Source organism: Falco biarmicus, chromosome 14, assembly GCF_023638135.1.
Source record: "Falco biarmicus isolate bFalBia1 chromosome 14, bFalBia1.pri, whole genome shotgun sequence".
NCBI classification, from domain to species: domain Eukaryota; kingdom Metazoa; phylum Chordata; class Aves; order Falconiformes; family Falconidae; genus Falco; species Falco biarmicus.
Genome location: NC_079301.1, coordinates 22,425,090 through 22,438,247, shown reverse-complemented (window position 1 = coordinate 22,438,247; position 13,158 = coordinate 22,425,090). Strand labels below are relative to the sequence as shown.

The following is a 13,158-nucleotide window of genomic DNA, read 5'->3' as shown; positions in this document are numbered from 1 at the left end:
GATGCCAGCTGTGGGCACCTTGCTGGCAGGAGAGGGAAACCCCAGCAGGAATGGGGGCCAGGGCCACCACGGGCAGCCTGCCTTCAGGAGTGATGGATGGGTTTCATAAGTAGAGAGGAAAGAGAGATACTGTCTTCTGCTTGGAAGAGACTAAATCACTTAGTTCCTATTATATTGACACCCAGAAACCCAACGGGACTTTGCCTACATAAGGAAAACTTATTATAGCCTATAACTAACCACCATTAGTTACAGGCAGCGCCAGTCTAAACACCGCAGGGAAATTAAGCTGTTTGTTTAATGCTTTTTCCATGCTCTCTTATTAGAGATAAACAGCTTTGATCTCCCGGGACTCGCCTCACCAGGCCAAGGCCAATGCTTTTATCTGTTTCTGCGGAGGGTTTTATTCTCATCTCTTATTCTTGCTGCTCTTCACTCTCACCATTTCCCCACAGAACCAGCAGCACCAGAGCGCGATGCGCTGGCGCAGCGTGGAGGCTCAGCCGGTGCTCAGCCATCCAGCCTCACCCCAAAGTTTCCGCTGAGGACGTTGCTTGTGCCAGGGCCTCGGGTGTCCCCTTCCTACCTCTGTGGGCAAAAGAGCAAAGCAGGCTTGGCCACAGACCTCATGGTTATGGACACATTGCTGAGGACCAGTGAAGATCCTGGCTCCTAGTTAAGTCACATTATTTTACTAGCTAACACTATGTAATTTCACAGCAATTATATATTACCCACAGGGAAAAAGGGGGTGGGGGGGGTGGGGGGAAGTAAATTACGACGAGGAGGTGCAGTGGGACCCACTCTGCCATTTAAAATGCAGGAACAGCCACACGCTGTAGCTGCTGTGTAATTAAACAAAACCTGCTCAGTAGATGAGAAAGCATTTACTGAGCAGCTACTTGGTCCTCAGAAAAACTTGCCAAGAAGTTTTCAGCAGAAAGGGTTTCCACTGGAGAGGCAGGAAGGCACAAATATTTAAAACATCTTGCATAAATCCACTGGGAGGGAGGAAAATCAAAGCAAGTCTTCTGCCACTCCCATTCCGGGTTGCTGCTGCCAAATACAGCTTCCAACATGTAAAATCAAATCATTTTGGTTTGACGTTTTTGTTTCATTTAATTTACTTAAGTTTTACGTTGCAGTGAAATATGAAGTGTAATATTTATTGGCTAGGTATTAACATACACATAGCTTAATGCAGCATTAACATATAGATACAGTAATATATAACATAGCTGGTTTGCAACTTTTATTATGCTTCACCCTTCCTTGAGTGAACTTTATTTTATTGAAAGAAAATAGCTTGTGTTATCAAAAGGGAGCAATCTGGGGGGTTTTGAGCTGGGCAACACACCTCCCATCCTCTTTTTCTCTGGCAAGTTCTGCCTGTGCCCTTGCCTTGGCTGGCTTCACTGCTGTTCGCAGTGCCCCGTGCCTTGGCATCGGAGCGGTCCCTCGGAAACGCCAGTGTGAGGGGGTTGTGGATATGTTTGATACTTTCCACCAAGGGGACTTCAAACATTTTCTAGACACTCCTGATTTCACCTTGGACTTTGCTGCCATTTTACAGCAGCGTAACCTGAAGTGCCAAAGGTGACCCCACACGTCCCTTCGGTGCACAGGAGCTGGGCGCTGCAGGGAGCCGCTTTGGTGCTGGACGAGCTCCTGCCCCAGCTGCTGATGAGCTTCTCCAGCAGCAATGCCCAGCAGCTGGCAAACACCCCCATCCCTCTGCCAGCTTGCCTAGCACATCATCTTCCCAAGGGACTTGGTGTCTCCTTTGTTCCCCTGGGAAGAACTTCCCAGGTACCTTGATGCCAGCAGCACTGCGAGGCGCACGGAGCAAAGCAGAAGGAACATGAAGTCCCTGGGAGGCAGCTCTGCAGAGAAGGACCTGGGGGTCCCAGCAGGCAGCAAGTTGCCTGTGGGCCAGCAGTGTGCCCTCAAGGCCAGGAAGGCCAGTGGGATCCTGGGGGGCATCAGAGGGAACGTGGCCAGTAGGTCGAGGGAGGTGATCCTTCCGCTCTGCTATACTGGGTCCAGTTCTGGGGTCCCCAGTTCAAGAGAGACAGGGAACTGCTGGAGGGGGTCCAGCAGAGGGCTGCCAAGATGATGAGGGGAGGGAGCATCTCCCTAATGAGGAAAGGCTGAGAGAGCTGGGCCTGTTCAACCTGGAGAAGACTGAGAGGGGATCTCATCGTCTACAAACACCTTAAGGGCAAGTGTCAGGAGGATGGGACCGGGCTCTTTTCAGTGGTGCCCAGTGACAGGACAAGGGGCAACGGGCACAAACTGCAGCACAGGGAGCTCCATCTGAGTACGAGGGAAGAACTTCTTTATCTTGGGGGTGACAGAGCACTGGCACAGGCTGCCCAGAGAGGCTGTGGAGCCTCCTCTGGAGACATTCACAACCCGCCTGAATGTGACTCTGTGCAACCTGCTCTAGGAGAACCTGCTTTAGCAGGAGATTGAACTAGGTGATCTCCAGAGGTCCCTTCCAACCCCCACCACTCTGTGATTCTGTGAAGTCAAGCAGAGGCAAGAGGAGAAACCTCCTTTGGGCAGTCAGAGCCTGATGCTCTCACGGGGAGGGACAGCTGTAAAGGCACAGGACCAAGAGGAAGAGGAGCCAAGCTGAGGACCAGTGGGAAAAAGTGGTCTGGGAGCTGCCAGCCCCCTCCCCAGCTTTAATCACCAGCAGCTGCTGCTGCAGAAGCAAAGGTGAAGCTACAGACGGTAAAGCTGGGGTCTGTGCCTGGACCGTGACAGCCAGCAGTGAGGGGGGACATGCAGCAGCACGAAACCCCTCACAGAGTCAGGGCTGGCAGCGGTGCCGGCGCTCTCCAGGTGTCCCAGAGAAAGATTTATAGCTAACATTTACTGCGCATTTCTCACATGCTGACGATGGTTCCTATAAAAGCCAGGCCCACTCTCGCTGGCAGGTATTCTGGGCACAGAGTTTAATGCACATAAAAAGCAGATGTGTGTAGGTGGGGCCGCAGCAAGGGGCTCTGAGCAATATTTGGTACTTTTCCTCTGGTGACAAGAGCTCCTCCAGAAGTACTTCAGGTGGTTTGCTGGCCAACCTGCAAGGTTATAAGGAGGAATTGCTTTAAGCTAAGAAAACCACAGCCAAGTTGGGAAGTCATGAATAATTTTGTTTGGGGCCAAGACAAAAGAGATTTAAAATGAAATGCGTTTTCAGGGCTGGGTGTCTGCTTGAGTGCTTGAGTCCCTTGCTGGACAACAGGCTTCTTCCAGACGCCTCCTGCCAAGGGAGGGGAGGTCACCCCACAACAAGTGTTGCAATGAGGTCCCCACACACGGGGGGCTGCCTGTTCTTCAGGGACACCCTCCTCACCCATCCATCACACACAGCTTCATAAATAACAATAGATAAATAAATAATGATAAATAATCACCCACTGTTGGATTTACGGGAGCAAAATCCCCTTTCTATTAGGGGCCTGTCTGTAATGTCCCAGTAAAAATACCTTCCCTCCTCTGCAGAGCAGATGAACAGGGACCTGCTAAGGCAGCCCAGCACCACTTAGAGACACACATCTCCTCCCAGCACTGCTCTCACCTGACTCTGGCCGGGGCTTGGTGCTCTTACGGCCCCTGTCCACCCCAGCTATGGCCCGTGCGCTTGCCCCCAGGTTCTCAGAAGAAGAAAGGTGAGTGAGAAGCAGCAAAGCCTTTGGGTTTGTCCCTCCAGGTGTCTCCGTGCAGCCCCAGCAGTGGTCATTAGAGCTTGAAAAGTGGGGAGGGAGGTGTTAAAAATTTATTGTGCATTTTCTTCACTGAGCAGCCAGGAGAAAGACAGGATCTTGTAAATCTCAGCAGACCAGCCTGCCTGTGAAATCAGATTAAAAAGGCAGAGCCCAGGAAGGGAGGGAGGAGGTAGCAGGTATGTGCAGAGGGGTTGGCAGGGGTTGTATGGCAACCCAGACCCTCTTGCCTGACTTGTTTCATGAATCCATCAAATACTGTGAAATCAAACAATTCCCCCTTGAAAGCAAGTTAAAAAAAAAAAATGGGAACCTATCAATCCAAAGAGCATTGTCCCTTTAACATTTTAACAACCGGCCCAGAGAAGCACAGTGTGTGGGAGGTATTAAATGTCTCCCCTGTTAATAAAGAGTATTTACAGGAATACTTTTATTGCCGGGTGACATTTTGGTATTGAGTACAATGGGTGGCTGCCACTGAACATCACTTTTTCCCCTTTTTTTTGCATAGCAAATGTTAACTTGATTTTCTCAACTAAGTGATTGGGATCAAGGGACAATTCAAGGACTACAGAGAAAACCCATCTTGGGGGGTGAGGAGCTGGCCTACTTCTCTTCTGTCAGAGGAGTGGCACTGTAGGGTGTTTAAGCAGCAGGACTGGGGTAGCTGAGATGCAGACCAGGACATGAGATCTCACTGAGCACCTGACACCCCAATCCTCACACTACTCACCTGTACACCTTCAGCTTGATGCTAGATACTCCTCCAGGACCCCTAAACAAAAAGAAAAAACAAAAGATGTTTAACTCCTTATGGTCAGCAAGGTTTCCAGGCTTTGGATGGGTCAGACATCGGCAGGCTGAACGTCCTACAGCCCAGAGCACAGTCAGGTTGTGGTGGGTTGACCTTGGCTGGATGCTGGGTGCCCACCCAGCTGCTCTGTCACTGCCCTCCTCAGCTGGGCAGGGGAGAGAACATACAACGAAAGGCTCCTGGGTCGAAGCAAGGGCAGGGACATCACCCAGCAGCTACCGCCATGGGCAAAACAGACTCAACTTGGGGAAAATTAATTTAATTTATTATCAATTAAGTCATAGTAGGATAATGAGAAATAAAACCAAATCTTAAAAACGTCTTCCTCACACCCCTCCCTTCTTCCCAGGCTCAACTTCACTCCCGGTTTCCCTCCCTCCTCCCCCCAGCAGTGCAGGGGCTGGGGAATGGGGCTGGGGTCCGTCCATCACACGCTGGCTCTGCCGCTGCTTCCTCCTCACAGCCTGCCCTGCCCCAGCCGGGGTCCCCCCACGGCAGACAGCCCCCCACGAACTGCCCCGACCTGATTCCTTCCCAGGGGCCGCAGGTCTCCCCACACTGCCCCAGCCTGGGTCCCCCCACGGGCGCAGCCCCCCAGGCCCAGCCCAGCCCCAGCCCTGCCCCCCCCCCCCCCCCATGCCAGGAGCTGCCCCAGGGTCACAGCCCCCTGCGGGCACCCCTTGCCCCGGGGGGGCTCCCGGGCTGCGGGGGGGGGGGGCTGCTCCCCCGGGGGCTGGGGGCACAGCCTGCCCCGCCGGGGCTGCCCACGGGCTGTGGGGGGTCTCTGCTCCGTGCCTGGAGCCCCCCTGCCCTGCCCTGCCCCGGGTGCTGCGGCGCTGCTGCTCTCGCATGGCCTCGCTCCTCTCTCCAGCTGCTGTTTTTTCCAGCAGTTTTTTCCCCTCTTCTTGAATCCGTTATCCCAGAGGCTCCCACCGTTATCCCAGAGGCTCCCACCGTCACTGATGGGCTCAGCCTCGGCCGGTGACGGGTCCCTCTTGCAGCCAGCTGCGTGGGCTCCGTCGGACATAGACCTCATCTAGGCTGAAAAGCAGCCCACCCACCGCAGTGATGTGCCTGTCACTGGCATCTTGGGGAGGTGGTTGCCCCTTCGACCCTTCCTCTGGGGAAGAAGAGCCCCTTAAGGCCAGCCCACAAGCCGTGAACCAGAGCTCTCAGTCCCTTCCAACACCGGAAGCAGCCCTGGCCCCAGAGATGGAGGGACACGAGCTGCCTCAAAACCTTACTACAGACAGAAGCTGTGCTGAAATGGGTGTCCTGGCACGACAGCTTGGTCCTTGCAGGTAACAGGGGTATGAGCAGAAACAACAGTACCTCCTGTGCCAGTGCACATTTGGGCTCAAATATCTCTGGGGTCATTGAGTGGATTTTCCAGGCAGAGGATTACAGCGGTCAGATGGATTTGGGGTTTTATCTTCTCTGCACATTTTCTCCTTGGCACTCCTTGTCACATATTTTCAAACACTGTTCTTTGAAAGCACTACGAAGTGAGAGATGCAGAAAGAGTCTGAGATGTAAAGACTGACTATCAATCTGAGGAGCGAAGAGAGCAGATGCTCACCCCAGGGCTCTCGGCATCCTGACAGAAGCTGATGGTGGCCCTTGATTTACTGAAGCAGCCGTGGCCAGCTGAAGCAGGGGAGATGTGAACTCAGCTCTGCTGGCAACCAACACCTCAGATTCAAGAGATGGTTTATGGACTTACCTCCCAGCAGCCAGCCATGGTGCAACTGTCCAGAAGAGGGATGCATAGGTAAATAAAGCAGATCGTAGGAAAAGCTCTACAGAATTCAAGCCTGCATCAGCAGAGATGGGTTTGGTGATCTGGAAAGGCTCCTTCACTTCTGCCGGCTGGCCCTCATGCCAGATCTCAAGCCAGGACAGGATGTGCTGGTAGGGAAGCAGGTCACAGACCACAAGTATATCAACTTCTTGTTTGCTGAAAACAAATATATCTTTCTTACAAGTAAATATTGGCCATGGTTTTGCCTCAATCAATATTTACTTTGTGGGTCAGTAGATCATGACAATCACTTAAGGGAAGGCAGTGTCATTCAGCTTCTGGTTCTATTGATAGTTCCTTCTTTTTTCTTGTGGGAAAAGTTCCTAGTTCCATAAGTTGTATGGTGGTGAGTTAACAGAGCCTCAAAATCTTCCTGAAATGCTTTAAAAGGATACTCTCGAATACTAATACCCACATTTTTATAAAAATGCAGGATCCATGCATATATTCTCTTGAATCTTTTTTCTTTTCCCCCCAAGACAGATGACAATTTCTTTTGAAATTTCGTGACCAGAATGTTCTGCTTCAAGCCCAATGTATGCTGGAGAGTGAGGGATGACGTTAGTTTCCAGAGATGAATGACTTGCAAAAAGTACTAAAGAGATCACACTGATAATTTAGACCTATACACAGTGTTTGCTTTTAGTCACTTAAAGTGGTACAAGGCTTTATTATAATGTTATTTATTAAGAATAGCAGGATTTATTCTTGTTTGTACCTCTGATTTCCGTTTTCAATCGCTTGAGCACAAGCCTGGAGTCACTCCTTTGGCTTCAATCTCCAGCTGTACACAGATGTCAATGGGAGAAGATTCCATAAAGTAACTCGGTCCTCGTGGCAACCTCCCAAGGTGACAGCTCGCCTCACTATCCAGAGAAACCAAAATGCAGAAAAAAGCACTAAAGAACTGCCAGCTTGGCATGAAACCTCAGACCAGGAGTCAAACATTTCCTGAAACCCACCAAGCTCTGTATTAGCCCTGAAACCACTGCACTCAAAGATGGGTAGGAAGATGAAATTTCTGTCTCCTGGGAAAGTATAATATTTTTATTTGTTTGGGGGGTTTTTTGTAAGACAAAACAGGAAAACGTTTTTGCAAAACAAACTCTGAACCTCTTCGGAAAAACCTTGAAATGGAGACTCTCTGACCTGGAGTCCTGAACAAAGACTGTGCTACAAGAAACCCTGAGTGTGCCAGGAAGATAGTCGGGAGCCAAAAGTCCTGGGTCTGCTTTCAGCTTTCTGGTGGGAAGATGCAATGGCAAAGGGACAGAGCAGATGGTGGAAGCAGGAACAAAAGAGGAGCCCCACAGAGAAACCTTTGGGCAGACGGGAAAAAGACACAGAGGGGGTTTTGTAGGAGAAGAGCTGGGTTTTTTCTGCAGGAGTGACCCAGACAGAACAAAAGCTGATCAGGGTGGGGACAAACGAGCTGCAGGAGGACTGATGTGGACATTCTCGGCAGATACAATCGCAGGCTCCCACTGCTGGCAAACGGGTACCTGGGGGAGCAGAGCTGGGCAGGAGGAGTACCTGGAGAGGACAGATCACTGCTGGGGGGGCAGTCTGGAGGCATGGGGCAGCAATGGGGCAGTCTGGACCGTACCAGTGCCTAGAGCAGCAAGGCCAGCACACAGCAAGAATTTGGGTTGAAAAACCAAGGCTCCCACCACTCAAGAGGTCTTGGGCAAAGCTGCAGCGTGGGAAGGACATAGTGCTGTGCCAGGCAAGGGGGATGTTCAGCTCAGCTGGAAACTTCATCAGGAGAGATATAATTCCTCCCATTAAACTACCTTTATCAACCCAGTCCACAGGTGCCCTTCAGCAACGCTCACGCAGAGCAGGCAAACATCAGTGTCATTAATCTGCACAAACCACACATGGGAAATCATTCACTGCAAATACGACTGATCTCTCTCGTGTGCGTTGGAAACTGCTCAGGTTTGTAACACTGAGGACAGTCAGTGGAAGGTCCTGCACAGATGCTGGGGAATATTGGGGGTCCAGCAGACAGGACCAGCCTCCCCGCAGGGGAGATGGGAGGTGATGGGAGACTCATTTTGAGAGGATGGGTAGGAACAATGGGTAACAAATGGACCCGGCTGAGAAGAGAGTTCAGGCTGTTTCCCATATGGAAAAGGCTATGGGAGTATAGGCTGGAGCGGATGAAGCTGTTCAACTCAGGAAAGCATCAAGCAAGCGGCATCAGGAGCCCACACCCATCACGGTGCTGGATCCTGCCTGCCCCTGTCACGCACACAGCTTCTTGTGGGCAGCAGGCTGAGATCATGGGCCAGAAACATCTTCCTCTCCTCTCCTCTCCTCTCCTCTCCTCTCCTCTCCTCTCCTCCCCTCTCCATTAGATCAGTATCTGCAAAGAGATGGGCAAGCAGAGATGAGGGAATGATGCAGGAGAGACAATTTCAAGCTAGCATCCTGCACAAGCACAGCAGTTTTTATCAGGGAGGGGCATTAAACACCACCTGCTCTGCCCCTCGTTAGCACCCTGAGGTGCTACAGCCACAGCAAGGCACACAGCCCTGCTAACAACACTTCTGAGACAGGCACGGTGGGCTGGTGTGCAAGATATCTGGGGAGCAAGGGCCCTGCTGCTTATCATGTAGGCAACTGGAGGTAAGGCTTGTGGCTCCCCTGGGACCCTTTCAGCTCAGTGTTTTGGACATGATTTAACTCTTTGCTGCATGCGAGCAAGCCAGCAGATCCCAGGCGATGCTCAGCACAGCACTGCAGCACGAAATAATACACACAGAGCTAGAAGCCCCATGCAACACTAGCAAAACTAATGAGGAGGAACATTAAAAAGAAAAAAAAATGCTGAGGAAACAACACCATTGTTGGGGCTGGGTCTGTCAGAGAGGCTTGCTGCTCTCTTTTCATGTTTCCACTGACTCCCTGGAGACCTCATGATGAAGGAGGCACAGAGAAAAGCTAGCAAATGAGACGCAAGCGCTCACAAACCAGAAGCGTCTCATGTTTTTATAGTATTTCTTCTGACCGCAGAGGAATGCCTTTGAAACCAAAACCTCCGGAAAAGGCAGCACTTTGGAAATTGTTTTGATACTATGTTTTTGAACTTGAGCATTCATGCTAATTGATGCCCCGCTGAGTGGTTGCAGCATGGAGCACAGGGTGGTGGAAGGTCCTGTCTGGCCTTTTAGATACCGACCACAACCCTTGGGCGAAAGGGCAATGAGGTGTGGGTGTCTTTGGGCAAATGATTGCTTAACCAGTGATCTCAGCCTCAAATAAAAAGGATACATGTAATCAAAGGAGACAGGTTCCTACTTTAGCTACGACCAGGAGCAGCAGGGAAAAACACAAAAGGAAAAGAGCAGTGCAACTCTTCACCAGATTAATACAAGCAAACAGAAACAAGCAGTCTCCCACCTTGCAGCAACGCAACAGGATCCATGAGACACCGTGCTCAGACAAATCCTCCCCCCCCGGCCCTCCAGCCAAGCTTCACTGGGGAAATACAGGGCTTGGTGCGGGTGGAGGTGTAAGCAGGGCTTGGCCCCCAAAGACCTGAGCAGGGCAAAGTACAGGACCATGACCTTCAGATGGGCTGGGGATTTCCAGAGCTGCCTGTTTAGGGACCCAGCCTGGGGTACTTAGGGATGCTTGATTTTCAGAAAACATGAAGACCCTGCTTTCTGGTGAACAAAACAAAAGCTTGTGTGAAGACTCTTTATAAAAGCCATTGCGCATCACCCAGATGCTGCTGTGCCCAGGCTCTGGACAACACCTTGACCCCTAAGAACTCGCTAAGACACAAACCCTTCCAACTTTCACCATGGGAGCTGCAAAGGATGCTGGCACCCCCACCAAACGGGCTGTGCTGACCCAGGACATGTGCTGCTGCTTGGCCATGCTCACCAGGGACTTCCCGCTCCCCATGCATTTTCTTCCAGGAACAAAACCACCAGCAGCCAGGGAAAAAAAAACAAATGGCTGACGCTTTGCAATCCTAGCTTCCTAAATAGTGTATGAAGAAAAGAAAGGCTTTCACGGCACATTTCTTCTGTCAGTTTAATCCAGCTGCTCCTGAAGATATAAATAGCACCTGCACATTCCCCCACTCCCTCCCACCCAGCAGGATTGGAGCTGATCCCACAGGCAGAGGCATCATGCTTAGCCAGAATAAAACCAGCCTGAGCCTTTTGATTGCTGGTCCTGGCCAAACATGCACTTTCCCCTGCAAGTCTGGTCCGATCAGCAGCTGGGGTGGGCAAAGTCACCCTGCTCCAGAGGCCCTCTAGCACCCCTTCTGCCACTTGTCACACCTACAGCGTGATGGCCTCCCATCTGGTGTCACCTCTGGCCACAATATTGCATTTGTGCTCTGTGCCAGAGATGTGTGAATTTTAGTGACGTTTCTTGGAAAAATCCATTTCTGGACAAAACAAGCAATTATTGCCAAATAACAGCAAGACCTCAGGATTCATTGAAGCAAACAATATCTTGAAAAATAAAGCACTGATTGTGTTTTGAAAGAGCTCCAGCCACAGACAACCAGATCTCCTTGGACTGGACCCAAGTCAGACCTTCAACATCCCATGGCAAGGGCTACAGTGAGAGGTGCAGGGGTCCTGGAGGCTAATATTTGGGTTTGGTACAGTAGAAGTCACATACTTAAGGCACTTGCAGGCATGAGCAGAAGGACCAGAGGCACTGCTGTGATGTCTCTTCAGGCCTCCTGGAAGAGGGGATGCACAGAGAGAGGGAGGGAGGTTGTTCCCTCCTGCTGCTGCATGTCAAGCTGCCACCTTGGATTTCACGCTTGCAAAAGCATGAGACAAACAGCTCCCCAGCAGCGGCCGACGACAGGCACTGCACATCCCCGCACTGCTGCGGATGAGCATCCTCCGCTCTGTGGTGGCCAGAGAGGACAGGAGGGTGGGCATCACACGGGCATCCCTCGCTCTCTGCTGCATCTGTCTGGAGACTGGTCCAAGTGCTGCAGCAGTGGTCAAAGGGTGGTGAGGTGTTTGGAGAAGATCAGTGTGTGAACACCTCTGCCATCCCAGGGGAGGATCTCTAGCACATGTGAATGAGTAACGTTTGTGGAAGCAGCCAGTAAAGTCTACTTTTTACTGATAAACACTAGTTAGCAATGAGGTGCCAATATGATCCCACATCCTGTAGCAATCTGCACCTGCTTCCCAGCCTGCGAACCAACCCCGGCAGCTATGCCGTAGGCAAAATTCCCATTCAAGTCAGCAGGACTGAGGCTCTGGGTTTTGCTCATGAATAACTCAGCTATCCCCGGCCTGTGCCAGAAACCTTACTCCAGCCCCAGTCTCTGCAGGCATTTCTGTGCCAGCCACAGAGGGAAATGCCCAAAGCAGCAACAGGACACACTCGGGCTCTGCTGGAGCTGTTTGCTGAGATGAACTGGGGCACGTGTCAGGCTACAGCCTCTGGGTCCCTTCAGACTCTGCCCACGTGGGTAGCTCTGCGGGTGACCCCATCCATGCCAGAAGATGCTCCTAGGCAGGGGTTTACTAGGAGGTAGGGCTGAGGTTACCACCAGTCTACATGCTCTGCTATCCTGATTTAGCTGCTCCAGGGACAGCCAGGAGCTTCTGGGACCACCCAAAATGGGCATTGCCTGGGCTGCAATGGGGCTGCAGACCAGCCCCAGTCACCACAGTTTGGACATGAGTCCTCTTTGCTCAGCTGGGTCACACCATTTCTCCAGGCCATGTGAAAGCTGGCAGTCCTGAGGCCATCCTAGATAATGATGGCAAAGGCACTCACCCCGTTTAACCTCCTAGTGCCTGGGATGGACTCTGATGCAAACTGTGTCAGGGGTGCCCTGGGGTGGGGAGGCACCAAGTCACCGGCACATCCATCCCATGGGGCCCCCACTCCTCTCACCCCCTCTGGCTAGGAACTCCTTGCTCCCTGGGGCATAAAGAAATAATTCGGTAAATAATAATTATTTTCTCTTGAGCGAGGAGCCTCTGGCCAAAAGGCAGCCCCATGACATGAGCTGCAGGAGGGATCCCCAAAAGGTGACTTTTCCCCAGGCAGGCAGCTCCCCAGGCATCGGGAGGCTGGGCCGTTCACAGCCTCGTGGCTCCCAGATTGCTTCATTGATTTGGACTTTTTCTCGTGCTTCCACTATATCAAGGACTTGCCAAGTCAGAAGGAAGATGGTGTTTGGGTTTGCCTCACACACACATGCAAATGAGGAGATTTGGGAAATGATTCCACTTGTGCAACTTGGCTGGTTTGTTTGTGTCTTGCCAGCGAAGCCACACTGAAAACCCTGTCAAATGTAACAGCTCTGAGGATGCCAACAAGCCTTGACGGCCCCAGCCAGCCTTACCTGGGACCCCCACCAACATCCACGGGCCCAGGACAGCTATTTAAGCTTGGCCCCAGGCTTTTACTCTTTTCCTGAGCTGTGCTGGAGGAGCTGGTCTCCAGCTCAGCCCCAGCTTCTGCCTGGCTATGGAGCCCTTTGATGGGGACCTCAATTTGTAGGTTGACTTTGTCATTATGGATCTGCCTGATGCTCCTCACCCATGGACTGACTTCCCAGCTTGACATTGGACCTGCCTCATCACTGTGGTATTGCCTTACGATCTGGACTCTGGGTTGGACCTGGCCACCACCTCTGTGTCTGCCCTGCTTCCCTTGCTTGGGTAACGTGGGGCCAGGTCCTGATGGCTCTGGGATCCCCCTTGGCTCACCTTCCTGAAGGGAGCAGCCCTGCTTTTGCTACTCCATGATGACTGGGAGCAAGTGTGTGGCTGTCACTGCGTACAAAAGTCCTCTGC

At 51.8% G+C, this 13,158-nt stretch overlaps 1 long non-coding RNA gene across 1 annotated transcript; it reads right to left on the bottom strand.

Annotated features, from left to right (window-relative positions):
• Window positions 1–1,138: 1,138 nt before the first annotated feature.
• LOC130158759 (uncharacterized) lies at window positions 1,139–6,439 on the bottom strand. The gene is made up of 4 exons (XR_008825486.1): window positions 6,272–6,439; window positions 4,468–4,509; window positions 3,590–3,756; window positions 1,139–3,089 (listed from the first exon to the last, which is right to left on the bottom strand). It is a non-coding gene; the product is annotated as an uncharacterized LOC130158759 (long non-coding RNA).
• Between the last annotated feature and the right edge of the window lie 6,719 nt (window positions 6,440–13,158).